A 26,496-nucleotide genomic window follows, 5' to 3' on the forward strand; every position below is an offset into this window, starting at 1 on the left:
TACACAGTTTCATTAATTCCTCACTTAAAGACATTAAAATATCTGAATTTGTTATGAATACGTGTAGTGTACACTGTTGTAAGTATAACCTTTTCTATATATTTCTTTTTTCTTTCAATTTATTCTTGTTGCATTCAAATGCAATTAATTTTTGTGCACTGAATGAAAAAACTTGGTACCTACTTAACAATGCTGACAAGTTCTTTGGGTAGATTCTTTTGTATCTCTGAACAAATTAGTCACATCTATGAATTGTGATACTTTTGTATCATCGTTTTCAATTTTTAATGCATTTCGGTTTTATTCCTACATCCTTGGCTAGGTCCCACGCTATAACGTTAAAGAGAAATAACAACAGTGGGAATGCATGGATTGTTTCTTATTTAGAATAGAATGTTCTCAACATTTCACTGTTAAGCATGATATTTATGGAAGGTTCATGAGTAGTTACCTTCTACAGGCTAAGCCATTTCCTTTCTACTCCAACTTCACAGCTTTTCTTTTTAAATAGTTAATAACAGATAAATTGCATTGATTACATTTTATGTGGAAATTTCCAATAGACACAGAAGTAGAAGAAAAAAGTAATGATTTTTGATGTCTCAGCATCAATAGTTGTAAACACTAAACCAGTTCTGTTTCATCTATAACCCTGCCATGAATTGGCTATAGCATTGCCAAAAAAATCCCAAGCACTGTATTACTTAACCCATAATGACTTCAGTATGGACCTCTGACACGTGACATTTTATTTTATTTATTTACTTATTTATTTGTTTATTTATTTTTGTAGCAATAATCACGCCTCGGATAAACCTCATTGGCTGTGATACTGACACTATGCAAAGCTAACACTTTTATAGATAGAGCCACCATGCCATTGTCACATGTAAGAAATAGCCCATAGTATGATAGCTATTGTCACATGTAGTAAATAGCCCATAAAAAAACTACTGCGCTGCAATGTCTATGTGTCCTAGGGCGCGTACTCTCAAGCCCCCGGGGGCAGAGAGAAGGATGGATGGGTGTGTAGACACACGAGGGGCAGCGGGACAAACCTGTGTCAATGGCTGAGTTTCCAGACTGTAGCCCCCAACTCACAACAGCAGCCAGGGGAAGGGGGCTCCGAGCACACCGCCGTCCCCTCCCAGGGACCCCATTCTGTGGAACTTTGCCCTTAACCTCAGCGGAGGTGGGGGAGGGGTGGGAGGGGGAAGGACAGTCGATCTGTGACCATCTGCAGCTCCCCTTCCCCCACCTTTTCCCACTGTCATGCCCAGACCCCCGCACCCATCACCCCATCCCTGCCTGGGCCACACACCACCCTCCCCTGGGCCCTGCGGAGAAGGGACTAAAAGCCAGAGGTGACCTCTCCTTGATGTTTTCTGGGTCGAAGCGGGAGGGGTCACAGACCTAATTAGAGTGGAAGGACTTTTATCTTAGAATATATATCTAATTAGAGTGGAATTAGATGTATATCCTAAGATAAAAGTCAAATTTGCTTTTTTGTCTTTAGAGTTCTTATTTACACTTGTTATTGAAAAGATGTGTATTTATAGAAAAAATACAAGTAAGCACAAGTAAGAAAGGAAAATCCTACATCATCGCAGCATGTCAAAATAAACATTGTTAACATTCTCTCACATGCACTTCCAGGTTTTTAATTTATATGTAATCTTTTTACGTGTGAAAACTTTTATTGACATCCAGATGAATTCCATTTGTGTGTACTTTTCTGCTTAAAATGCTACGTTAAACACAAAGAAGCCATGAGAAGATGCTCAACATCATTGGTCATTAGGGAGACACAGATCAAAACCACGGTGTGGTGCCACTTCACAGCCCCTAGGACGGCTGGAATCTACTATGAAAACGGGAAAATAACAAGTGTCGGCAGAGAAATAAGAACCCTCACACCTTCCTGGTGGGAACGTAAAATGATGCAGGTTCTGTGGATAACAGTTTGGAGGTTCATCAAAAGTGAAGCCCAGAACTGTCCCGTGACCCTATCCGAACATAGTATATTCCACTGCTAGGTATAGACTCAAAAGAATGGAAAACAGGTGTTCAAACAAAAAGCTTGTATGCAAATGTTCATGGCAGCCCTATTCACCATTGCCAAGAGGTGGAAGGAATCCAAATACACACTGAGAAATGAATGGGTAGACAACGTGTCCTCCATCCACACAAATTACTCAGCCGTAAAAGAAATAAAGTAATGGTTCACGCTACAACGTGGGTGAACCTTGAACACATTAATCTGTGGGAGAGAAGTCAGTCACACAAGTTCACATACTTTATGATTTGTTTATGTAAAAACGTCCAGACCAGGCAAATCCGTAGAGACAGAAGGCAGATTGGCGGTTGCCAGGAGCTTGGGGAGGTGGAAATGGGAAGAGACTGCTTCGTCAGTAAAGAATTTCCTCTTGGAATGACGAGAATGTTCTGGACCTAGATGGCGCTGAAGGTTGCACAACATTGTGAATTTACTAAGTGCCATGGCATTGTACAAAACTAAAATGCTTAAAATGGTGAGTTCTATGTAATGCAGTTTTATCTCAACAAAAAATTGCTATTTTATTTTTTTGTTAATCTTGTCATTCACACAGGAATATGTTGTGAACATCTTTCCATGACATTAAATCATCTTATGAAATATTACTTGGCTGTCTTTAAAATATTTATGTTAAGTATTCAAGCCACCCTTTATTTATTTTTTAGAAAGATGGCATTAGGTTAGGAAACATTTAAAAGTGCTTTGTCTCACTTTTGAGGAATTCTCTGCATACACACTGATGGCTTGAGATATCATTGTCAATTACAAATTGAGTTACTCTTCATCAAATAATGTTGGGGTAGATACTTCATTTTTGTAGCAATAGATGCACAAATATTCATAGTAGATATGGGTATGGTGAGACACCTTTCATAGAACAGGTATGGCCTGGAGACTCCACAGACACTGACTTTTTGGTTCTATTAACAGAGGTAGACCACTGAGAAGGGAGAAGGTGATACTCCAGCTCCCCCAGGTAAGTATGTCGATTTCTTCCTCACACTGGTCTTATGGATTGGAGAGATTAACTCACTTGCTTAAGGTCAGTGGTAGGTGGAGTTGGAGTGAATGTGATCAGTGTGGCTTCAGAGGTCATGCCTTAACCTGCAGAGAAAGTGGTTTTCAAAGGGGGTCTCAGCCCTTGGCACATCAGATCACCTGGGAACCACTTAGCAGATTGGACCCTTTCACAGATGGTACCTAAATTTTCAACTGTAGTAATTTCACAGTTAATACATTCACTCATGTACAAAATAAAATTCACCCAGTGAGAAATATGAATGCTACACATAGCCTTCATTTGCCCAGTTTCTTCTTCATCATAAAGGCAAACACTTTTACTTTTATGTAGCCTTTCATAGTATATTTAGGCAAATAATATGTGTAATCACCCTCTGTGTCATCTTATAATTATATTCAAATTTTCATAAAGTTTGTAACATTTAGTGCTCATTTCTGAGCACAGATGGGCCACTTTTCTCACCAGTTAAAGGATCTGTGAATTGTTTTCTGTTTTGGGCTACTATGAATAAAACTGCTATGAGTATTTGTGTACAGATTTTCATGAGAACTTGCGTTTTCATAGGTGTCATAGTGGAATGGCTGGATCATACTATAAATGCACGTTTGACATTGTAAGAAACTGCCAAACCATTCCTAAAGTGTCTGTCATTTTTAATCCCTGTCAATAATGTCTGCAAATTCTAGTTCCTCCACGAACTCACCGGCACTTGGTGGTGTCAGTTTTTTTCCTACCCATCCTTATGCGTGTGAGCTGGTGTATCACTGAGACTTCAATTTGCGTTTCCTGATGACTTATGGTGTTGAACACCTTTTCATGTGCCTATTGGCCACTTGTATATCTTCTTTGGTGAAGTGTCTATTCAAACCTCATGCCCATTAATTTTCCGTAGGTTATTTTCTTTCTTATAGTTGGATTCTGAGACTTCCGTATACATTTTGCATACAAGCCCTTCGTCAGTTATGTGATCTGCAAGGGTTTTCTCCCAGTCTGTGGCTGGTCTTTTCATTAAGTTTCTTTCAGACAGCAAAAGTTTTAAATTTGTATGAAGTACAATTTATCAATTTTTTCCTTTTATGAATTATGTTTACACTGTTACATGGAAGAACTCTTTTCCTAACCAACGGTCACAGTGATGTTCTTCTATGTTTTCTACTAAAAGTTTTACAGTTTTAGATTAACATTTAATTCTATGATCTCTATTTAGTAAAATTTTGTGTAAGGTGTGAGGTAAGGTTTGACTTATTTTTATTTCTTAAATTGATTTTATTTATTTATTTTTATTTGTTTATTCATTGTTTTTAATTATTGCTTGTGGGCATCTAATTATTCCAGTTTCAGTTTTGAAAAGATTATTCTTTTTGTGTTCAAATGGCTTGCAGGTTTGTAAAAAATCAATTGACCAAATATGGGTGGATGTATTTCTGAACTCCCTGTTATGGTCCATCTTTTGCCGTACCGCATAGTCATGGTTACTATGGCTTTATATAATAGTATGCCTTGAAAGGGGTAATTGGAATGCTTTAAGTATGTTTTTGTTTTCAGTTAATTTTTGGCTATTCTATGTCGTATGTATTTTTATGTAGATTTCATAATCAGCAGGCCTATTTCTACAAAAGGACTTGCTGGGATTTTGGCTGAGATTTCTTTGAATCTGTAGATCAATTGAAAAAGAATTAACATCTTCATGATATCGAGTCTTCCAATCCATGAACATTGTATACCTCTCCATTTATTTATGTCTTCTTGCATTTCTTTCATCAATGTCTTGAAGCTTTCACCATGAGGATCCTGCATGTATTTTGTTGAATTTACAGCTGAGAATTTCACTTTTTCTGGTGCAGGAGACTAAAAAAATTTATAGTTTCAAACATTTACTTTCACATTGCTTATACTATTTTACGTGGTAGGGGTTGGCACACTTTTCCTATAAAGGGCCATGTAAATATTTTAGGCCTTGGATGTCCCTTCTGGTTCCTTCTCCTTCTTTTCCTTTTATAATCTTCTAAAATATAAAAACCATTCTTAGCTCATAGACCATAAAACACAGGCCGTAGGCCATATTTGGTCCATAGACCACAGTTTGCTGACCCCTGGAATACAGAAATGGAATTGAGTTTTGTATGTTGGCTGTGTGTCCTGCACTCTGTTGCGTCATTGCCACTGGTTTACAGATAATGCCGCTATTTCCTCATTGTCAAAGAAATTTCTATGGGCTTCACTTTCCCAGCAGCTGCTGCTCCACATCCTTGCTCCACGATGCAGCAAACTCCTTCAAAGAGTCACTTACACGTCAGGGTGTCAGATTTCTCCTCTCCCACTCCGACAGGCTTTGGGATCCCCGAGGGGAGTGATGGCAAATGGACGAGAGAGGGAGCGGGGACACCTGACGTCTGTGGGTCCCTGGGACTCTGCCGCACCTGAGTGTGCAGTTCTCAAACCACACCCAGGCCTGGTCCCGTCAGGGGCTTCCCTGCGGGGGGTCTCCTTCCTCTCCTGAGTGTGAAGGCCGCTCCCTCTTCTGCTGGATGCTTTGGGGACAACGGGCTCTAAGCAGTCTGGTCTCCATTAGTTCAATGTCCGTGTGTTTGTTTTTGTGACATACGTGAGCGTGTGCCTGTGTGTATGTTAGTGTGTACGATATGTGCATGTGTGGGTTCACGTGTGTTTGTGTGCATGTGTGTGTGTGCTTACATACTGTGTTGGAGCGTGACTGTGGTGTGTGCACATGTGTGTGTGTGTGTCGGTGTCACTGAGCGGCTGTAACAGGCCACACCGGCTGTGCTCCTGCTCACCGCTGGAGCTGATGTCAGAGCCCCTGCCCTGTCCCCAGGTCTGACCCTGGCAGCGCCGGCAGGACATTCTAGAGAAATAACGCCCTTGGAAGCGGCCCTGAGTAATGGCGGGTGGGTGTGGGTGGATCGATGCCCCTGTCCCCTCACTCTGGGATGACTCCGAGGTGCGTGTCCTGTGCTGTCTCCCAGAGGCACCAGGCAGGGCCGAGCCCCTGCTGCCCACAGTGGACGTTCCTCTAATGAGTCCCCCTGACTGCTGGGTTTTCCTTCCCGTCTCACTTGCCCGCTGCCCTACTGGTGTTTCCTGGGATTGCCTCCCGGTTGAATTCCTGTCTTAGGGTCACCTCCAGATGAAATATTTGCATTCGAATCTTTGCATCAGGATCGACTTCCAGGGAACCCAAGGGAAGGCACGCACGTCAGCTCTCTCCTCTAATCTCCTTCAGCCTCTCATCGTGTCCTGTTCATGGACGAGGACTATGATGCTCAGAGTAGGCAAGTCACCTTCCCAAGGTCACACAGCCGACCAGTGGCAGAGTCCGGCTTTGACCATGGCCTGTCTGTCCCCAAACTGGGCACTCGCTCCTCTCCTGAGAGACTCCTCCCTGCGAAGGGCCACAGGAATGCATGAGGGATGTTCCAAGCCAGGAAGTTTCCTGATGTTTGTGCCAGAGGGTCCCAAGGTCATGGCTGGTGCCCATGTCCCTGTTCTGCCATCAGAGTAATAAAGCCAAGCACGCTGGGTACCGACTGTGTGCTGGGGATGCTTGTTGTAAGCACTTTCCTCATTTCAACTCATTTAATTGTCACAGTCACCTTGTTATTAGCCCCCATTTTCAAGTTAGAAAACTGAGGCACAGAGAGGTATGGAGACTGGCCCAAAGTCACACAGCTGTTCTGAATTTGAACCAAGCTGTCTGTACCTGGAGTCCTTGTTTTTAACCACGACCCTCTCTGCCTTCTCACCAGTCATGTAGATTGAGTCCTACCATGTGTCAGGCATGATGCTAAGCAATTTCCTTTGAAAATATAATTTACAATTATATAGATCAGTAAGTATAACTAAAAATGCTATACAGCTTTTGCATAAGAAAAGGAAACACTTGGTAAGTGTAGGCCTTTATAAGCAAAATTCTACCTTCCACTCCCCCTTCCCATTCCAACGGCTGGAGTAGTTTTTCCTTTATGCCTGTACAAACACCAACGCCCACAAGATTGGTTTGTCTGGGAGTCCCCTCACTTTGGGGAATGTGGCAGTGGGGTCCTGGCAGGGATCTCAAAATGGGCTGAAGGAGGGGGTTGAAGAAGGGGCCACTTCCAAGGGTGTGGGCAACGTCTAGGGAAGCCGTGGGGGAGGGGGAAGCCCCCTGGGGTAGCATCGTCCAAGAGCTGTCTCCACCGCCAGGGCCGGGGGTCCAGGGAGCAGCTGTTCCTGGAACCCAGAGAGAGTCGCTGTAGCTCCGAGAAAAGCAGAGGACAGAAGCCCCCTCTGACCAAACCCCGCCCTCCTGATTTGAGTCGAGGCTGCGGCAGGTGCCCACAGACCCCTGCAGAGTCCCACTGCCCACGATGTGTCAGCCCTGCCTCCGCGAGCCTGCAAAGCCTGGGGTTCGCTCAGCGCCTCTGCCCTGGGCGGTCCCCTTGCTGCTGGCTAAGCAGACGCTCGAATAAAGAGGAAAATTCCGTCTCTCCTCCTGCAGGCTCCTCTGCTTCTTTCCACTGATGTGCTTGGGGTCCCCTCCCTCAGTTCTGGATGAGAAACACCCTTTCCCCCTCCACAGGGATGGTCTCTGTGGACCCCACCCTGAGTCCTTCCTTTCTGGGGCTGGGGCTGCTGGGGCGGCCCTGTTGCCAACTGCTCAGCACTGACACCAACCAAAGGGTCCCCCCTGGGGAGGTGAGGACCAACTACTCTGGGTCTGCTGGACTTTTCTGACGCTTTCCTTGGGCCACTGTTCCCCAAACCAGCTCATGTGGTCTCCTGGTACCTCTGCCAAGACACTGGCAGCCTCGCCCGGTGGATCTGGCCCTGGCTGTGCCTTCAGGGGCAGGTTACCGCTCGCTCGTGGTTTGTATCGCCAGAAATGGGATGCAGCAACCGCCTCCCACCCGAGGCTGGGCGGGATTCGTCACCACTGTGCGTCTGCAGCAAGGCGAGTTCCTGCTTCCCCTGGAGCGGGAGGGAGGCTGCTCCGAGGCTGTTTAGTTCAGCACGAATGGGGAAGGAAGCAAGAAGGACAGACACACTTTTCGCATCATCCCATCGTGGCACTGCGTGCTGGGTCTACACGCTCCGGACATGGCTTCTGGGAGTGGTTCTTATGCACGACCCCTTTTACGTGTCACTCAGGTTTCTGCTCAAAGGTCACCCCTTGGAGAGTCCCTCCCTGGTCACTGTGTCCAGAACAGCCTTCTCTGTCACTTTCTGGCTTCTGTTATTCTGGGATGTGACCACCACCATGTGACTTGGTCTTATACACTTTTGTTTTCCCCCATCAGACATGAGCACCACGATGACAGGGACCTCACCTGTCTTCTTCAGCTCATGCCTGGGTCCCAGCACTGTGCCTGGTACCGTGTAGGGGCTCAAATAAACTTCATTGCTGAGGAACAGTGCAGAGTCATTGTGCATTTTACCTAGCAGGATTTGAGGCTCAGAGAGGGCAGGCGACTTACCCAGGGACGCACGGCCGGCCAGTGGCAGAGCATGGATTTGAACTCAGCTCTGCTGAATCCAGAACTTGTTCCCCCCTGACGTATGAGGAAAGGAAATGCGAAACCGCAGCCAGCGTGCAGCCCGCACGCTTGTCCTGGAGAGACTCCAGGCTGACTCCGGGGAGGTGTGTCTTCTTGGCGACACAAAATTTAATGTTTTAATTTGTTTTAATGTTTAAATTTATAGCAGCTCTGTGTGAAAACAAAGCAACAGGGACGTGTAGGAAATGAAGTGTGTGTACTCCAGTTCTACGTCCCTCCCTTCCGATGTGATATGTGAATTCTTCTGGAATTTTTTATACAAATGTACACGCACAGACACACACAGGCACTGACACATTTTATATAGAGATGGGAGCATCACTCACGTATCATTTGAGACTGGCTTTTCCCTGCTCCCTCTGCTTTGCTGATGCAACACTTGCTGAGCCCTGTGAAGCTTCATCAGGCCCATTTTGCAGACGTGAATACCAAGGCTTATAAGCTGATGGGTCCTGGCTGAGGCTGGTCACGCAGAGTGACCTCCACTGCTGCTCTGACTCACTTGCCCACTGCCTGCTTTCGGGTGGGGTGGGAGGGCCCTTGGAGAGAAGCACCAGCCTCCGTCTTCCCTAGGTGACCCCTCCCCACAGCACTCGCTGGGGACATGGCGTCAGTCAGGATGTGTGATTTGGCAGCTGAGAAGTTCCTTGTTGGATGAGAAACCACTGGAGAGACTCCAGCTTCCTGAGGCTGAAGAAATCCCTGCCTGAGACTTCCTGCTTCCCAAGCGGGTTCGCTTTCTGCCCCCTGCCCCCTGGTCTGGGATCCATGCGCTGGACCTCCCCCTTGCATGGCTGCAGACACCTGCTGGGCTTTGAAGGAATCTCTGATACCTGCTTCTGGATTGGATAATGGGCCAAATTTTTCTTCCTTGGCTGGTTTCCCCAGGGACACCGACTGCCATCAGGGCATGGGTGTTGCAGGAGCAAGGACACACCGGCTTGTGCACACCACTGGGCACGTCACCCCTTGGTCAAGGAGGTCCTTTCAATCACACAGCCCTCACCCCCTCTTCTTTTGCCTCCCACTCAAGGACGCCTCCTCCTGGAAGCCCTCCTGTCTCTCTCACTGTGTGTTCTTGATTCTCTATGTGGCCATGGCCCCTCTTTCTACCAGATGTTTCTCCTTGACAGCAGGGACTTGGACGTTGCACCCCCAGTGCCTGGAACAGGGCCCGGCACCGAGCAGGTGCTCAGTGAACACACAGCTGTGGAAGCACCTTGGCAGGTATAGAATTTTCTCCTGGACGTCCGACCCCCAAATCTGAGTGTTCTAATTGTAGATTCAGCACTGCAGAGTCATGGGAGCCCGGTTCCCGTCCAATTTCACCCGGATCTGGTGCCTCAGGCTGTTTGAATGCCTCTGGGCCATGCCCTTTGTTTTTGGTTGGCCGCTAGGCAGGGAGGAGCCGGGTCTGGGTGGCCCAGCTCATTCCCTTTCAGCCTTGTCCAGGGTATAAGAACAGACCAGGGGCACAGCAGTCCCAGGAGGAGGGGAGAGGAGATTGTAGGGGGAGAAGACACTCCTGACTGTGTCCCTCTGTCCCCTCACTCTGCCTCTTCCCCTGGGGTCCCTGGGTCTCCCTCCCTGCTCTCAGCCCCTGCGTCCCCATCTGTGACCCCTCCCGCCCCTGCCCCTCTGCACTGGCCCTGGAGCCCCCTTCCCTCCCCTGGGCCTCAGGAACTCCCCCTGCACCCGTCTGCCCTGCAAGATGTCGCAGCTGAGCCTGTCCTGGCTGGGCCTGGGGCCAGTGGCCGCCTCCCCCTGGCGGCTGCTGCTGCTGGTCGGGGGCTCCTGGCTCCTGGCCCGCGTCCTGGCCTGGACCTATGCCTTCTATGGCACCTGCAGCCGCCTCCGCTGTTTCCCGCAGCCCCCGAAACAGAGCTGGTTCTGGGGTCACCTGGGCCTGGTGAGTGTGGCAGCAGGACGGGACTGGGGTGTCAGGGTGGTGGACGTCCCCAGGGCCGGGAAGGGGCTCAGGGAGCCGGGGGTGGAGGAGGGCTGGGGGCTGGGACGGCAGGGAAGCGAGGGCGGCCGAGGGGAGCCCCTCCTTCCCACTGCCCGACCACATCCCTTCCTCCCTCCGTCCAGCCCATGCCCCATGCCTTTCCCGTTCGTGCCCTTCCACGCCCCAAGCCTGCTTCGGGTCCAGTTCTGCCCGTCTGTTCCACAGTAGTGCACCCCTCTCTTACTTGGGGGCTTCCAGGGCGGGCTGCACAGAGCAGGGACCCCGCTCCACCCATAGTCTCATCACTGGACTTGAGGCCTCCTCAGGGGCAGCACTGACCAGGCCTGACCCCTGCCTGGGCCATCCCAGTCGGCCTCAGGCCAGATTCTGCCTCTCTCCGGCCAGCGGCTTCCCCCCAGGGATCGGCTGCGACCCCTGCCCATGGCACAGCTGGGCCACGGAGAGAATCGCAGTCTCTCCCCACCCCCTTCCTGGGCAGCTTCCTCCTCTCACCCTGTCGTCCAGGGTCCCTGTTGTCCCGATGCGCCCCAGAACCCAGCCTGGAACCCCCGTCCTCATGGCTCTTTGGAAAAACCTTGCCCTTGGATTTGATAAACCACCCAGCTCCTCTGAGGCTTCTCTGCAGGGGTGCAGGAGAGAGTCACAAAACAGGACAGACAGGTGACATGTAAATTCCCACCCGCCCCCTGTGCAGGGCACCTCTTTCTGCACCCAAACTGCCAGCCGGCTGGCTCTGCCGTCCCCTCGTGGGCAACGGGCTGTGTTCACTCCCTGCCTCTATTTCCCCGCTCACTGCTCCCCTGCTCCTCAGCCCTATCGTGCTCCCTTGAGATGACAGCGACCTCCAGGCCCCCAGATCCCATGGATCCCTCCTGGCCCACCTTGGCCGTCTCCCGCAGCTCTCTGACTGTTGGCTGCCCTGTCCTTCCCCGCACCTCCTCTTCTCCCGGTTCCAGCACGCCGCCCTCCCCTGGTCCCCCCGGCCCTCCCCGTGGACCCTCTGTCTCTGCTGTTGTACCCCCCCTTGTGGAGGTCCCCCAGGGCCCCAGCCCCTCCTCCCTCTTCTCTCTCTCCCAGGCCCCTCCTCCCCCAGGGCTGCGGCGTGGGGGGAGTTCCAAGGTCACGTCTCTCCTGAGCAGGAGGCCATGCCGCCCCTCCTCGTGGGGGTCTCACAGACACCGCAACCGCAACGGCTGTGAATCTGGACTCACGGCCCCCTCCCCGCACCGCCCCCACCCTCGGTCTAGTCCATCAGTTGCCCAGACCCAACGCTTTGGGGTCCCCTCCCCCCTCTTTCTCTCTCACACATCCCATCTCCCAGCACCTATGGTGCTGACACCTGGACAATCTCTCCTCAATCGGTCCCTTCTCTGCGTCCTCCTGTCACCCCGGCCCCTACGCTGCCATCTGTCTCCTGGACGCCTCCCTGTTGCCTCTCCTGCCCCGCTTGGCCACTCTCTCCTCAGCCCTGCGGAGACTTTTCCGAAATTTAGTTTAGATCACGACACTCCTGGGCTGAAACCCATGACTCCGAGGATGAGGCACGAATGCTGCCCGCCCAGCCCCAGCTGCAGGAGAGGCCCCCCTGCCCCAGTGACCACCTCGGACGTGCAGAGCCCGGGCTCCCTGCCACTTGCCAGCCTCCCCTGCAGGGATTCTCGCCGGGGCCGCCCCGGGATGGGGGCTCTCTCAGGGTGAGGAAACCCTTCTCCGTGCGCCAAGGGGACCCTCTGCATGGGCGGAGGCGGGTCTTCTCCCTCTGTCCTGGATGCACCTTGGTCCCCAGAGGAAGAGAGCAGGAGAAAGCAGAGATTCCCTCCATCTGTGCAGAATCCAGACACGCAGCTCATTGCCAAGGCCACCCACCTCTGGAGGCTGCAGGGGGGACGGGCTGTCGCTCCTTCTGGGGAGGTGACAGCCACCTTGCAGGTCACCCCACAGAGCAGGGCTTGAGGGTCCTGACTCAACTGCTGGCCTCCTATCCCCATGGTTTAGGAGGTGAGTGCCGGTGACAAGTGGAACCGCCACCAGCGCCTGCTGACGCCCGCCTTCCACTTTGAAATCCTGAAGCCCTACGTGAAGATTTTCAACAAGAGTGCCAACATCATGCATGCGAGTCCCTTGAACCCAGGGTCCCAGCTGGAGCTTTGGGAAAGTGGGAGTGACCTCGGACAGATCTGGTCTGAAATTTTGGCTCTGCTGGGTGGCTTTGGGATCATTGCTTTTCCTCTTCGAGCCTTGGTTTCTTCGTCTGTGAAATGGGCATAATAATGCCTGTTCGTCTGCCACACTGTGCTGTGACTGGTCTCATCCTGTACTCATGTGATGATAATCACCTTCCTTTTATTACTAGCAGGAAGATTGCGGGTGTTTCCTGTCACTGCTGAATGGGCTGCCTCGGTTCATTTTCAGCTCTGTTCGACTGTATGTGATTAAAAACAGTATGTCTTTTTTTCAAACAAAATTTCTTTACGTTTCTTAGATGTTTATTATTTTTAAACAACTTGTATACTAGCAAATGTTGTTATCTTTTTTTATCTACTGAGAAGATATATTAAAATATTGCACTATGGATCGGATCAGATTTATAACTGCCAAGTTATTGGTTCGACCTTGTGAGTCAGTATTACAGGAATATACAACTTCAGGTATTTTTTTCTCATATAAATTTCACTTTTCGTGCGTATATAGTTACAGTTTTTATTTTGATAGCAATTTCTCATTCACTCATAATACCAAAAGTTAAATCATGCTGTAGGAGTGGTCTCTTGCCAAAGACCACCAGAACCATACCTTATGTCAAAGAGGGTGTAACAAATTCTGGTAATAAATGTGACCTCAAACCATAAATGACTGCGTCATTTATCAGTAAGTGGCTTCTCAATAGAATTTCTTACAAATCTGTGTTTGTTTTTGGTGGATCGGTTGCTGTTTAAGGAAGTGAGGCGTTTCGCTCTGTTGGATGCAGTGGGGGGTGAACTTGATTCTGTCCTTGGCAGTCGTAATAGTTCTTACCCGGAAGGCAGCAAGAATGGAGGGGAGGGAAACCTAATTCGTGAGAAGTACAGTAAGTCCTCACGTAACGTCCTCAATAGGTTCTTGGAAACTGCGACTTTAAGCGAAATGACTTACTAAATAATGAAACTTTTTACCATTGGCTAATTGGTACGCACAAGAGTTAAGTTCCTGTGGGATACAGTACAGTATCCGCTATGTCATTCCGCTTAAGTCCGTTTCCAAGAACCCATCAACTATGTTAAGTGAGGACTTCCTGTATTAGGCAGTCTCATTAGTGAGGAAAAGGAGAATTTTTGTCATTTCTGTGATTGGGAATGTGTTCTCTTTTACCAGGTTTAGAGACTTGGTCACAGAAAGCCCTTGTTTTTGTCTTGGTCCATCATGGTTACAGAGGAGCACTAATATTTGAGGTACATGATGTATTTTTTTTTTTAACAGCGTATGAATCTGCAATGAGTTGAGACTGAATTCTAGTCTTCTGGAACTGTTTTTGCCTTTCTCATTATCCAAACACTGAAATATCTCCTGTGATGTATTGGACACTGTTTTCCATAAAGCACAGATGGCCCTCCACTAACTGTGTGGTACATCCCAATAAACCCGTCTTAAGTTGAAAATATAAGTCGAGAATGCGTTTAATACACCTAGCCTACCAAATATCATAGCTTAGCCTAGGCTATCTTAAACGTGCTCAGAACACTTAGCCTACAGTGGGCAAAATCATCTAACACAAAGCCTATTTTATAACAGAGTGCTGACCGTCTCATATGATTTATGGAACACTGTGTTCTGCATCGGTCGTTTGCCGTTGTGATCATGTGGCCAGCTGGGAGCTGCGGCTCACTGCTGCTGCCCAGCGTCACGAGAGAGCATCGTAGCACATGCTGCTAGCCGGGGAAAAGTTTAACGTTCGAAATTTGAAGTACAGTTTCTACTGAACACAAATTGTTTTCACACCATCATGAAGTTGAAAAATCATAAGTCAAACTATTGTATATCAGGGATTGTCTGTACCTCAGTTAAAATAAATAATTTCACTCCTTAGCAGGCTATATAAAGCTTTTTAAAAAAATCTCCTTTATAAATATAAAGAGGCCAACATGTTTAGGTAAATTGTCAGAATAGAAGCCTAGAAAGGGACAGAGACAGTATCACTCCAGTCAAGCCTTGCTCAGATAATGTGCTCTTGATGCTAATTTTTCAACACTCTTCCTGTGCTAGATGTGGACTAAAAACATACAGAATTAAATGCAAATAATCCAGGACCTCCAGGCTCTGAATACAGAGGCATGAAAAAACAAATCTTTGCGATTGTGGTGCTTATATTTTTGTGAAAAAAAGAGGTGGTGAATGAATGGTAACACTTTGGCATTTAGGATGGAGATTAAAGAAAAGCACAGGATGGCGATTAAAGGAAAGAGTAATAAACGATGACATGTGAGATAATAAAGCTAGTGTGTGTGTGTGTGTGTGTGTGTGTGTGTCTTCTCTACGGAGGGTAGGGGCGTCAGTGAAGATATCATCACCGATCATTCTGTTTCCACATCTAATACATCTTCAACACTTTTCAGGAACTGGCCAAGTGTGGATGTAGACATTAGGGAGCAATATCACCAGTCCTGAGTTTTGGGGATTAGCAGTCATGATTCCCCTAAAGGTAAACATACAGGTGTAGTTCATCTTCATTTTTGCATCGGGTAGAAGTTTTAGTGCATGTAATATGTCACCTTCAGTTTGGACATGCAATCCTAGGACTTGAGACTTCTCATTACTTTGGGCCACAGGTGTTTGTGGTGCATCTGTTCAATGTCATTCAAGATTTCAAACTGCCTTTGATATTTGGTAGTGTCATTTTGCTGGTGTACGGAGGGAGTGATGCAATACGTTCACCATTTAAAAATGGAGTTTTTCCTAGTTTGAGGAAGGACTGGTCATCTGCACGGTGCTGGCCCATCATGGTGTTTTCCTACGAGCAGAGTGGTGTCTGTGCAAGTCCGCTGTGATGTCCGGGTTGAAATACCAAAGGAGCTATGATGCTCAGGGCAGTGATCCAAGGCATAGTTGGGGTGAGCTGCAGACAGAGCTTATCGCTGGAGTAATAGCGTAATTTAGTGAAAAGGGGGGAATATTTGACGTCTGCACGGTGGGGAATTTTTAATGTCTTTCTGTAAGAGGAATGGCTGGAAACACTGTGTTCCAGTGATCCACAAATCCCCAGGATCCATTTTCTATTCGCAGGTACCATTTCCATACGCTTAGACTTCAGCACAGGTCGTGGAAGGTGGGGAGTAGCAGCTTAGCGTGTTATCAAAGAACAGAGGAAATCCAGTCATTGTCCCTTTTTTAGTTCTAATTTCTCTTCCCATTTTAGAGATTATGCAATTTCGTGGTTGTTAGTATCTCATTTGATCCTTTCTCCATTTCCCCAGAATCATTCCTTCCATTTTAGAGGGCGCACAGGGCCTTACCCAAACTCGTACACCTCGTAACAATGGAGTCTCTCGTGTGATGGCCGAATGTGTCACCACGTGTCCTGGGCTCTGTCCAAGGATCAGACTCAGAAGAACACTGCCAGTTTCATGTCATTAGGCACTTCTGCAAACGTGGCATCAAATCTGATAAGAGGGACTCATAGGGCAGATGGTGTTTTATTTGTATAATTTCTAGCGAAGGCAAAGGGATGGGGAAGTAACCCCCCCTCAGGGGTTAAAGGTTTAGGATTCAGTAACAAGCTCCCATGTGCTCACCATCAAGTTGGTATTGATTGATCGACACTCATGTGCACATGGTAGCAACATGCACCGGGTGTCGGGCAGGTGGGGGAGGGATGGGCATATTCACACCTCGTGGGTGTGGTGCGCACCATTGGGGGATGGGCACCTTGTCGCTCTGGCTTGGGCGGGGCAAAGGCAATATATGTAACCTAAACATTTGTGCCCCTGCAATATGCTGAAATAAAAACACGGGCGACGCGTGTCTCCTCTCCACCTGATTGTTTTCCGACTTGGTGATGGTGTAACTATACACCTAGGAAAATTCACAGCTACACTTAAAACTGTAAACGTGTATATAACAGGTCCTTAAATAATGTCATTTTGCTCAATGTCTCATTATAACGATGAGGAAAAAAATGGATTCCGGGCCGGGTCTGCCGCTGGTGTGGACTTTGCGTGTCCTTTCCGTGTCTGCGTCGGTTTTCTTCGTGTGCTCCGGTCTCCAGTTTGCGCCGCGTCTCAGAGATGTGCGTGTTAGGTTAAACTGACATGTTTACGTTGTCTCAGGGGGCAGCGAGTGTCCCCTCTGTGTAACGAACAGAATGAAATGTGTTTCTATATTGCCTACTCCACGTGGAAGAGGGACTTTTATTTCTTACAATTAAATTTTATATACTTAGTGAGATTTTAATATCACTATCTCGATTGGCATTAGGGACTTACTGAGTAATATCCTAATTTAGTGGAAAATGAGGTATATTTGACATCATCAAAGTGGGAAAATTTTAATGGCTTTCTATTAATATAAGAGGAGCAGCCAGAAGCATTGTGTTTCATGATGTGAGTTATGATATTACGGTTATATATGAAAAACACCTCAATTTTTGAGATATGAGAACTGCCTCATTTTTATATATGCATGTTTTATATTTGCAGTTTTCATGAACCAAGGTCACAAAAGAAGAAGGGTGAAATCCCACTTAGGACAAACGAACCGAAGTTGAAACTGAATTTTTTTAAGGGAAAAACCTGTGGTTCATTCCTTCACTACCAAGTTAACACCCAGTTCATTTAGAATAACACAACATTTTATTTAAAAGGAATTAGTAATTAACATAAGTTATCATGTTCTTTCCCTTCATTTACTGTCTGTCTTCCTGAGTTTCTAGAAACATTTTGAATCTTTTAAATACTGTATTTGTAAAACTATGGTCAAAAGTGATACAAGGCTGGGCTCACGCCTGTAATCCTAGCACTTTGGGAGGACAAACTGGGAGGACCAGAGTTTGAAAACAGACTGAGCAAGAGCAAGACCCAATCTCTACAAAAAAATTAAAAAAGAAAGAAAAATTAGCCAGGTATGGTGGTGTGCACCTGTAGTCCCAGCTACTCGGGAGGCTGAGGCAGGAGGATCACTTAAACCCAGGAGTTTGAGGTTGCTGTGAGCTATAATGATGCCCCTGCACTCAGGGTGACAGAGCAAGACTCTGTCTTAAAAAAAAAAAAAAAAGTCAGGGAAGTAAGACCCTCCCATGGTCTGTAATTAGGGAGTGTACACCAGGTTTCTTGGGTCAGATCTTTGAAATTCTGAAATATAAAGATAGTCCTCAATGATGAAGAGGGTGTTAACATTGCAGAAACAGTGTGCATAGATGACATCACGAAAATATGTGACGGGCTTACTGAAGGACCGGAGCAGCGTGCGCTCATACTTCCGTGTGAATAAGCACAAGGAAGTGACTGCTTGTCAGTAGAGTCAGGGTGATGGTGACGCCAAACAACCACAGCTTGTCCACATGTGCGGCTGAGACAGTGACACCTTTGCTTTCTTATGATTCAATGTACAAACTTTGTTTCACACACAAAATCACTTAAAATAATGTATAAAATTACTTTCCAGCTAAGTGTATAAGGTGTACATGGAGCCTATATGAATTTTGTGTTTAGACTCGGGTCCCATGTCCAAGTTATGTATATGCAAATATTCCAAAATCCCCCCACCCAAAAAATCATCTGAAACTTGAAACACTTCTGCTCCCAGGATTTCAGATAAGGGATACTTAGCCTGTACTTGTCTACAAAGTACCGGAAGTTCTTGAATGTTCTAGCCAGAGTAACTAGGCAAGAAAACGAAAAGGCATACAAACTGGACAAGAAGGAATACAAATATCCATGTTCACATATGGATTTTTTTTTTTTTTTTTTTGAGACAGAGTCTTGCTCTGTCGCCTGGGCTAGAGTGCTGTGGTGTTAGCCTCACTCAAACTCCTGGGCTCAAGCAATCCTTCTGCCTCAGTCTCCTGAGTAGCTGGGACTACCAGCAGGTGCCACCATGCCTGGCTCATTTTTCTACATTTAGTAGAGATGGGGTCTCACTCTTGCTCAGGCTGTTCTTGAACTCCTAAGTTCGTAGGATCCACTCACCTCCTGACTTTTGTTTTCAGGGGAGTGCCTCTACTAAGAACTTGCGAGGGTTAAAAAAATTATATTTTGTCCCCTTCGCTTTCTACATCCGTGTGGTTTTTTGGTTTAACTTTTCACTTTTTAAATTCATGGACTTTATTAAGGCAGTTTTAAGTTTATAGAAAAATGGATCATAAATTGTGGAGAGTTTCTACATATCCCTTCCTGCATTTTTCCCTACTATATATTTATTGCATGTGTTACAATGGATGAGCCACTATTGATACATCATTATTATTCATTAACGTCCATAGTTAGGGTTCACTCTTTGTGTGCTTCACTCTATGGATTTTGACAAATAAACACGTGTCCACCATTACTGGGTCATACAGAATAGTTTCATGTGCATGTATTTTTAATGTGCCCAAATGGAATGATGCTAGAGACCCACTTCATTTTGTTTTTTGTTTTCATAATCCTCGATATTAAGGATTCATTTACCCAGCTAAGTGTCCATGTAAACCTTGCCTGAGGCTCCGTTGTTTGTATTTAGTTATGATTCATCATCAGAGCAACTGAATTTATTGCATTGATGATATCATGGAGAAAGACAAAGGATATATGAGAATTGCTATAACATGTGCCACTAGGTGAGGCTGGCTTGTTTGGTCAGATAAAATACAGGGCCAGACACGTCAGTTAAATTCTTGGGTATAACTGGAGCTAGGGACACAAGAGACGTTCCATAGGCAGCATGAGGTAAGTTACTGTCTTTGCTAAACCCCACCAACAGGAAAGAAGCGCGGTGCCTTATGAGGCCATTTGCATTTTGAAGGACACACACCTCACCTGAGTGCTTTGTTAGCTGTTAGGCATCGAGTGACCAGAAATAAGTGTGAAATTATTTAATGTGAAAGATAATTGTTTGGTGAATTCTCTGTAGTTAATGGAAAGCTGGAGAAATAGAATACTATCGTCAAAATCATTCATTTGATTGGAATGAGCACCAATGTAGTCACTGTGATATTTTTCCTTGCCAGTATTGGAAACATTTAATTTGGAAAAGCTAAGAATACAGCTCCATGAAAAGAGAGTGTGAGAGGGCCAGAGAACGTGCGTTTGTATAGAATCTCACCGTTCTCCATATTTATTCAGACAACCTGAGGCAGCAGACGTAACGGCTCCTTCCCCAGTGGGCTACCATGAGGATATTGAACACAGAAATACCCTTTGCTCTGTCTACGAAATTGATAGATGCAGGCTGTCAAGTTGGTAGAAGTTTCCATTCTTTCTACAGGTTATGTCAAAGTGCACAGTAGCAGAGTTGGTGACAATCACTGTGCCCTATTGCATTTCCCCACAAGCCTACAAAACCAAACCTTCTTCTATTCCCCAAGCTCTGTGGATTGCCCCTAGTTAATAAATAGGTCAATAATGTCCACTTTTTATTACCACGCCACCATTTTCAGAAAAATTGCTGAATATTGATGGGCAAGACCTCTTTCTATTTTCTTCAGTAAAAAATAAAAATCTTTCTTACCTTGTTTGAGCCGCTTTGGTGGGAAATTGGAAATGGCAGGTCATGTACGTCCTGGCTTAGCGCACCAATCTGTCATTGTGTTATTGTCATAGCTAACATGGTGCTTAAAAAATTAGTTTGTTCTGTTGTAAATCCATGGGTCTTTTGTGGTTGTTGCTGTTCCCGACTGCTAAAGTGTGATTAAAATGTTGCCCTTTCATAATCATCTGATTTTATGTATTTTGGCAAGTATTTTAAGTTCATTTTATATACATATATATGTATAGAGAGAGAGTGAGAGAGAGAGATGTATATCCCATTTTCTTACTCTTTTACTTTTTCTTTAGGCAAATAAAAATGCCTAAAACAGTATATCATTTTAAAATGCAAAATATAGAAAATATTTCTGCAAGACCATTTATTCATTTTAATTTTAAAATCTTTAACATACACATAGTTGTTAGTTGTGTATGGATTGAATTTGTGTGTTCTTGTGAGTACTTGACATAATTAGCCTATTCTCAGAGATTTCACATCAGCCATTAATAAGTCAGGAAAAGTGGGTTGGTGATGAGGCTAGGTGATACGCTCTGCCGTTCTTATTTACATTTTAGGAAGGCTGGGGTGAGACAGTGTGTTTATTTGGGCTGGGGCATGAGATAGTGGTGATAATTGATTTTTTATTTCCTCTGGCAGTCATGTAAAGTATCTAAGATATTGAACAAGGTCTCTCAAAGGGTGGAACTTCTTGCTAATTGTGCTTGAAACACTTTTTCACGTCTGCTAAAGTCCTCCTCTTTCCCTACTTTCTCTGTCCCATTCCTGTCTTCTTAGCTACATAATATCCTGCCAAAAATGGCTTTAAACCACCAAGTACCTGATAATATATGGAGACTTTTTTTCTCACATGCATTTGAGAAGCAGCAGGAAGGTCTCTGGCTTTCCAGAATGACCAGTGATTCTCACAGGATAAATAAACTTTATCCTTCCTATTACTGTAAACAAACCACAAGGTTCTGATAAACAAATCCTTCCATGCTTGTCTGCAAATTACCTACTGCAATTTAGTCATGGAAGAGTCCATTCCCTTTCTGAGTCAACCCACTTAGGCAGTGCAATGAGTGAGAGTGGACAGTCCGGATTCCAGCACTGATCATCCTGGTGTGTTTCCACTGAGGATATGAAACTGGTTTGTTCCCACAGGGTTTCTGCATTCCACGGCATAACAGAAAGTTAACACAGCTGACAAAGTCGTACGGCCTTTCAGCAGGTGATGGACCAAGTATTTGTTGAATTTTATGTTGTGTGATTATCCAGCAACTCTAAGGCAATTGAATTGAGTTGTATTTTACTCTTTATTTTTTATTTTTATTTATTTATTTATTTATTTTTTTGAGACAGAGTCTCGCTTTGTTGCCCGGGCTAGAGTGAGTGCCGTGGCGTCAGCCTAGCTCACAGCAACCTCAAACTCCTGGGCTTAAGCGATCCTACTGCCTCAGCCTCCCGGGTAGCTGGGACTACAGGCATGCGCCACCATGCCCGGCTAATTTTTTCTATATATATTTTAGTTGGCCAGATAATTTCTTTCTATTTTTAGTAGAGACGGGGTCTCGCTCTTGCTCAGGCTGGTATTTTACTCTTTAAAGATATAGATATAGATATTGATGCTATAATATAGATACAGATGTAGATATACACAGACATATATATATATCATAAATTATATTATGTATATACATGTAGACTTTTGAGTCTGTTAAACAATAAATTCATTTAATATCATGTGCTGGTATTATCTTTGTCTCCTGTGCTCTTTTAAATTACCTTTACTAGAGGTTATCTGGTAGAAACCCTAGGGAAATTCCAGTTATTATACCAAAAAATGCAAGAAACAGCTCTATCTACCAAAAAGCCTGTTCTGGAGGCTTTTTCATGGACTATTGATTGGGTTTACCTTTTCCTGATGGAGTATTAATTCAAAGGTATACAATACATGTACAGTGAACGTGTTGTATATGGTACATTGGATGCCTTATGAAATTTTGTTTATAATGAATAAGCTACAGTCTCATATTTTAAAGTGTAACAAATGACTAAAGACAAAACAAAATATGAGAAAGTCATAAAATGTTCAATTTATTCAAAAGTGAATGCAAACCTTTTGGGAGATAGTTAAAGAGGTCATGAGGCAAGTGTCATGCAGATGAGCTTGTAGATGTGATTGAATTCTCGTTGCTACTATTATTACTACTGTGACTGTTGCTGTTACTGTAGAGACCACCAAGGACACAGAACTTATCATGAGGCTGGAGAACAGCACAAACAGAAACATTTTAGGAGACTGGAGGCAGGGAAAGGGTCAGGAGGCTGTCTGGACTGTATGCAGCATGTACATAAATATGTAGACAGAAGGGGCAGAGAGAGCTGGAACCATATTGCAGAAAATACATATTTTGTGGGCTTAATAAAGCATTGGAGGAGCTAAGTTATCAAAGTTGCATGTTAGGAAGTGTGTGTTAACAGTGGTGTGTAAAGCAGACCTCAGTAGGGAAGTTGAAAATGGATAGACCAGGGAAGAAGTCACTCTGACAGTTCAAGGTTGATTAACTCTAGAGTAAGAAGATACAGGTTCCTTTACAAACTGGCTCCTAGCCGCCCTGCCAGCCTCATTCCTTTCTACTCCCCCTCCACTCCCTATAATGAATACAGACATTGTTACAGTCACCGCGTTGTGTGTTCTGTCTCAGGGATCCATGCCTTAGCCCCGTGTCCGTGCCTGGGACCTAGCACACCTGTGCTCACCTATCTCTCTTCTGAAGGTTTTGCTAACTCCTGGAAGCTGATCCTGAGCTCCTTCTCCTAGCCCAGACTCATCTGCTTTAGTCTTGAAGCAAGAGGGTAGTATTTTAATTTCAGTAGTTAGGCACTCAATAGAGAGCCTGCCACTGATTACAAATTCAGTATTTCAATTTAAAGGAATGAAGGGCCTTGAATGAGTGAGATTTGAGAGATATGCTGATGTTGAGATCTCCGTGGAACATGAGAGAAGACATATTTATTAAGCAGGTAGAAATGCAGCGCTAGATTTCAAATGCAATGGGAGATAAAATTAAGATGATGCCTTCACAGAGGAGAGATTCAAAGCTGTGTGCGGGAATGAGCTAGCCGAGAGGAAGAGTGTAAGCAATGAAGAATTGCACCATACTTTAATGGTTTATTACTTTGGATTTCAATAATCAAGTTCATACCTATAATTTATTCAAAATTTGTGTTTAAGCTTCTTTTAGTTTTAAACACAACCTCAAGCTGCTGTGTATAAGCAGATGAAACGGTGCGAAAACATAAGAGCTCCTACCCTGAGGAGGATCTCTCTGTTATTGCTCTCTCACTGAAACGCTGTTTAACCAACCCAGAAATGTTCATATTTGTGTTTGCTTGTGAAATAGAAATCAATGAATCTGGCACAGCTAATACATCTTTTGCTTTCTTTTTCATTAGTCAGCATCAGAAAAATTACTTTCAGTTGCTACAGCCTTCAGAATTGGTATCTTGATCAAATTTATCCTCACAGCATCGTCCTGAGAGCGATTACTCATTGGTATTTCTGCAACAAAGTGCCTACTGGGAAAATGTTACAAGCAGGAGTTAGAAGATGACGCTTCAGAGTATTTTTTCTGGGCCCCAGAGACACACAATAGTTGCCATTTTAATTAGGAAAGATTGTAAGAAATGAAAAACGAAAGTGAAGACAGCACACTTCCTATAAATGGTTTGTTGCAGGCATTTTGATCATTTAATCACATTTTTTTTTCTGTGAAACATAAGTACCATTCTGTAAGCCATTTAAAGACAACCGTCGGGATTAGCTTCAGTTTCCACAAAGAAAGTTAACAAAGGTTTGCAGAAGCATCCACAATCTGAGAATCACACTGACATTTTTTTGAAAAGTTTCAGAAATCATATTTGAATACAGGAAGATATTAATAAAAATACCTAAGAATTATCAAAGCATGAACACCTCCAGTTGAAAGATTTCAGCATGACTACAATATCGTGACTATAACGTTTTCCTTCAGTAGGCATATATATATTTTGAATCCATATGCGGAATCGAATTCATTGCCCTGCGATCTGTCAACGCTCACGAGTGTAGCAAATTGAGATAATTTTCCTGAGCTTCATTGTTTAACAGATTTCAGATTCCTGCAGTGCCTGTTAACAGGGCAGTGACTTTGGGAGTCGTCCGGTAGCAGGGAAGGAGGTAGTTTCACCATGTGGTGCTAAACAATGCCATGTGGCTTATATACTCATTACAATCAGTTTTAAAAATAATAATGTAACGATATTACCATTTTGAGTGAAAAATCAGGTAGAATATAATTATATACAAGCAAAACATCTTGTGTTCTTTCATTCATTCAGCAAATATTTATTGAATGCTGGAATTCCAGTTAAAAGCAATGTAAATAGACAAGAAGGAGCACTGAAATATTGAAAGAACAGTGAGTTAGTGAATAGAAGAATAATAAAATTTAGAGTAAATAGCAAAATGTTTGGTTGGTTTTGTTGTTATTGGTGGTGGTAAATGGGGTTTGAATGGTTATGAACAAGGAAAACAGAAACTGGATTAAAGGAAAAGGCATTTCATTTGGGAATACTTAGATATGCAATATCTTAGGAGTAGAAATGACCCAGTTTTGCATAAAATCAATGTTAGTTTTGAGTAGAGAACTTGTACTTAGAAAAGCAGTTTTTATGTTAGTCAAATGGAGTTGTATTCTTAAATATTTCAGTGATTAATCACATTGGAATTTTTCTTCTTGGCAAAGAAAGAAAAAAATAGATAAGAAGATATAGCTGTGCACGTTTCCTCATCAATTTTGTATTAAAAACCCTTCCTGTAACATTGTGGCTGCTTTAGGAAAGCCTGAATTAGCTGCTAAAGATCTTCCATAAATACTCTGTGAGGCCCTACTGCGTAGATCCCTTCGGAGGAATCCCTAGTGGAAATTAAGAGTGAGAAGGTCCTGAGGGAGAGAAATTTAGAATGGAGGAAAAAAAAACTCCTCATGAAAAGAAAGTAGATGCTGACTCTGTGCCTGTGCGTCAGAGGTGACTGATGCAGCTTAACTCAGGGTTAATTATGGTTTCCCACGCACTCAGTTCCCATGCTGAAAATATGGACAAGTGACTACACACATAATGTCGGTATACTTATTGTTAACATTGATTTTAAACAATTTAGCTATTGACAATATGGTTTGGTAATGAGTTAAAAAAATTAAAGATCAAGTTAGTGTTGGATTAGCATGTTATGTAAAATATGAAGTGTTATAAAATTAGTAATATTTAACTATGATTTTAAAGAAAGAAAAATAATTTCTCTTGTTTTCAAAATCCTCATAGAGTGCATTATGGTAAAACAAGCTGTTTATGGTTACACACAGGCATGCAATATAGATATAGGTCTATATAGACACCAATTGACTGATATAAATTGATATATTAATCTGTATCCTATTTAACAGATGATCAGCCTGCAGATATTTTGGCAAACATTTCTATAACAAGAGACTGATGATATACCTACTTTAGTACTAGCCTAACAAAATAAAAAAAAAAAAATTACATCCGTAATGAAAGCTTGGCAAATAGTTACATAATCACAAAATACCAAGTAGAGGTTAAAAAATATTTACTTCCAGAGTATAAACTTTCGCTTACTTATCCTGCAGACGGCAGATACTATACTGGCTTGCACATTGGCTTTTGCTTTTTTATTTCAGTTCCTTAAATATGAGGCACATAATCTTTCATTTCTAGGCCTGGCTACTCCGTTATTTTATAGTTGTCATCACAGGTGTAAATACATTTCTGTCTGCGGTTGGCATTTCAGTGTAGACCCTTGTCGCAAGCCACCCTCCAGGAGCCCGCCCAATGCCACAGTCGTTTTTCCCTTTTTCCTCCTTAATAGGGACAACCGTCTCCCGTTTTTCAAAATTAAAAGAAAAAGCAGACCATTCCCCACTGAAGGTCTTAGAGTATCTTGCTCCCCTCAATGGAAAGGAAAACAAAACCCAATCTGGGCCAGTATTCTCGCGTGCTAGACATGCGAGAGGTGTCGCATGAGTTTAAGATTCGCCCTTTGGAAAACTGAAGTGTCTGAAAGGAGATGATAGAATGCCCGTTCCGCGGGCAGAGCCACCTGGTCGCAAGCTCAGCTTACACAGGTCATTCGTTGTAA

The 26,496-nt window shown here is 44.5% G+C and overlaps 2 pseudogenes; one reads left to right on the forward strand and one right to left on the reverse strand.

Moving 5' to 3' along the window:
• Window positions 1–770: 770 nt before the first annotated feature.
• On the reverse strand, window positions 771–850 carry LOC138380972 (U4 spliceosomal RNA; annotated as a pseudogene).
• Window positions 851–10,340: 9,490 nt separating this feature from the next.
• LOC138399495 (cytochrome P450 4F2-like) overlaps window positions 10,341–26,496 on the forward strand; it is an 859,494-nt pseudogene continuing 843,338 nt past the window's right edge.

The sequence above is a fragment of the Eulemur rufifrons genome, chromosome 2 (assembly GCF_041146395.1).
Source record: "Eulemur rufifrons isolate Redbay chromosome 2, OSU_ERuf_1, whole genome shotgun sequence".
In the NCBI taxonomy this organism is placed as follows: Eukaryota; Metazoa; Chordata; class Mammalia; order Primates; family Lemuridae; genus Eulemur; species Eulemur rufifrons.